Source organism: Oratosquilla oratoria, chromosome 2 (assembly GCF_046742065.1).
Source record: "Oratosquilla oratoria isolate Oo_2021 chromosome 2, ASM4674206v1, whole genome shotgun sequence".
In the NCBI taxonomy this organism is placed as follows: domain Eukaryota; kingdom Metazoa; phylum Arthropoda; class Malacostraca; order Stomatopoda; family Squillidae; genus Oratosquilla; species Oratosquilla oratoria.
Window position 1 is genome coordinate 16,622,175 of NC_134778.1, and position 3,481 is coordinate 16,625,655.

Here is a 3,481-nt window from a genome sequence, read left to right on the forward strand (position 1 = left end):
CATTTTATCTACTTATTAATTTGTTGTGGTGTCTATTGTGCCTTAAGTGTTTGATTGGTTTACATTACTGTGTATTGGATTTGAGTGTTTGATTAGGAGTCAGTAAGGGTGGCTGTGGAGTGGGTGGTGGAAGGGTTTGATGACGTAGACATTTTTTCTGTCTCGGGAATGCACTTGCTTGAGGTTATGTTACGTTGATATCCTATTGAATTATTATATCTAAACAACATGCATAGAAGAAATATTGTGTATGTAATACTATGTATTTGTAGAAAATGATGTTGCGCTTATTTTAGTAGTAGTGTGACTTTTGAGATCTTAGGATCAAGATAAATCACTTGCACTGGAGAGATGTTTTATCTGTATGAAGTTCGTATATGTGTTTATTTGACTGGTCATTTATATATTTATTTATAAATTTATTTCTGTAAGTACTTATTAGTTATATATTGGCTGCTTATTCATTGATTTATTGATTAATTAATTGGTTTAGAAATCTATTTATGCAATTATTTATTCATTATGTGTTTACGTATTGCATATTGATATTCATTTATTTCTGTATATCTATTGGCTTATATGTGTAATTATCTATTTACGCATCTATTTGTATTTGTGTATCTATGATTGTGACTTTGGTTTTTGTAGTTTTGAGATTTGTAGCACTTTTATGATTATGTGTGTCTACAACCCAATGGAAACAATAAATTAAAAATTGTGTATTAACGTTACTTGAACGAGGAGGATACGAAGTGATGTGAAGCGTTTGGTGCACGTGGACCAAGCTCGATGCATTGGGGAGTAGAAATAACGGTGTCGGCAAATTCTGATATAGACATTTGTTCTCGGAGTCGGGTTACATTATGCGGGAGGTGGTTGAGAGAGAAGTGGGTAGATTGCGAAATGCTGCGTGAACGAGACGTAAACGATACGAAGCGATAGGTTTGTCGTTGTAGGGATCGGTGGCGGAGGGGGAGGTGATTAAACTGTTGATCGCCTTCTCCGGGAACTCAAGAAGAAGTGAACAGTATGAGCTAATGAACTACGTGTGGGTATTTACGAAGTGCTGGACGTTGAACGAGGAGTAATGATGGGAAACTGCTGGAGTGGACGATGTAGAATTAGCTACCTGAAGGCACACCCGCTGAGAACCTCTTCTCGAGAGGTAGATTGTTAATTGTAGAAAATGCTGAGTGGCTAAATGAAGTCGTCGGGCATCCTGACACGTGATGGTTGCTCTAGATGTAGTTAATTTGATTCAAAATGAACGCAAAAATACGGAGTGGACGTGCTTGGAGTACATGGTGTGGATCGTTGGGTGTGTTGGGCGTGTTTGTCGTTGTGGGCTTACTTGTCGTACTTGGCGTTGCATTATAGGTCAATCTGCATACATTATTCTTCACCAGATTTACTCCTACAGCGGCCCTTCAAGATATCTATTGTTGAAGGTTGTGATCCCCCACTGTATTTGTTCCCACTTTTAAAGTTCTATTCCTTCAGTTTTAATCTTCAGTTTTGGACAATGAAACTTGTAGAAAGTCTTCTTCACGAATTTTACTACACTTGGTTCTCTAGGGTACACCAAGGGACTCCCATCGAACAGACGCGTTTTAGGTTCTTGGGAAGTTTTCCAGTGACGTCGTGATTTCTTTAGTCAAATGATCTTTAACTTTATATTTAAGGTCCTCCCCAAAGGGCGTGATCTTACACTCGTGAACCAATTGAATTTTCTCATCCTCCGCCCTTTCTCCAATCAGATTCGTTGTTACAAGTCTATATGCAATACTGCTTACTTAAACAATCTCAAATCTCTGCATAACCCACTTAGGTTACAAGTAGTCAGCAAAAAGCAAATCATCCATGTCATATATCACAATAAAATCGGATCTACAGCTACTGTTTATAAATATCAGGCCGAGAGCGAGCTTATGCAGTTCCTTGCCTTCTCGCCTTTGGGTATTATGTAAATACATAAACTATAAAAATATAACACTCGTCATCTACCCCTCTTTCTACCCATTTTTACCTATTCTCTACCAGCCTCATACAGGACTTGGCAGATACCATTTGGTCGTCCCGACCAACCATTTTCAACTACCCTCTTACAGGGCATTGGCATTTTACAATATTCTGGAAATACACATTTGATAAAAATATATATACAAGGAACTAACTATTAAGACCATATCTGTAAAAACTGGCTAAACAAGGTTAAAAAGAAATATCCTCCAGTGGATAATGTCATCAACTTAGCGGTAATCCAAAATATGCAAATACTGTAACATGTACAAATGTAACACCAAATACCTACTGATCCTTAAATCATTCCATACAAATGATGAAAACAAAAGATTTAAATACATATATAAGTTATTTCAGCAAATTGATTAAAAATTCACTACTACCAAGGTCTGAAGATGTCATAATTTATCAATAACAAAACCAGGAAAAAGTGTCAAATAGCATTTGATGTCTTCCTCCTGATTACAATAATTGATTGAGTATATATATATATATATTTTTTTTTTGGGGGGGGGAATCTCAATGTGTGATGTTTTCTTGTTTTCAAAGGTGGAGAGTTTTTTGTTAATCGGATCTTGATGTTTGTAAGATATGTTACTTCGATCAAATGCACAGTATTGAGGGTGTTAGCAGTAGTGGAGAGTGTGCCTGCCTGTATTTCATATTTCCACACTTGTTAGAAACTCAGTAATCAACTAGTTACAACATAGGACAGATAATAGATTTCTAGATATATTTGGGAAATATAGGAAATATTCCTATATTACTATGAGTAACCTGACTTATAAATATCTTTTTGTTATGAAGTTGTAACAAACAATTGACACATACTATACCCTATGCACTGAGATCTGGCCGTTAGGGCGGACCACTGGGAGTTCCCCTGTGGTGCCACATATAATTATTTTATAGTTTTATTTTATTATATAATTCTATTTTATAATCTTATAATGTTGCCTCATATGATTTTTTGTCACACACCACCACTGAGATAAAAATCAAAGCAATGTTTTCTATACAAAGGTTTCGTTTCTTTAAGTGTAGATATGGCATATGTGCATGCGAGAGCGACGTTGCCACTACATCTAATCTCTGGCCCCGCCCCCCTCACACTGCATTCAGAAAACATTGCATCCACACGCACGTTCTCGCCATGGATGCCCATATGTGGCAACACCGGGAAATCTCCTAGCCACGCCTTATCGGCCAATTCTCCTTGCGCTGACTATAGCGAAGCTTCACAAGAATTTTTCAATGCTTCAGGGAACACAAACGAAAAGAATTAATTTGCAATACTTAATGGCGTAGTTTTACATTGGTCTTCATAACTGACCAAGGCTCCAGGTCCCACAGGTTTCCAGTCCCAGGCATGCACCATACATAATATTATAATTAATCCAGTCTTATCTGTGAAAAATTATCAACATTAATGTGCAATTCCCACATGAGATTATATATA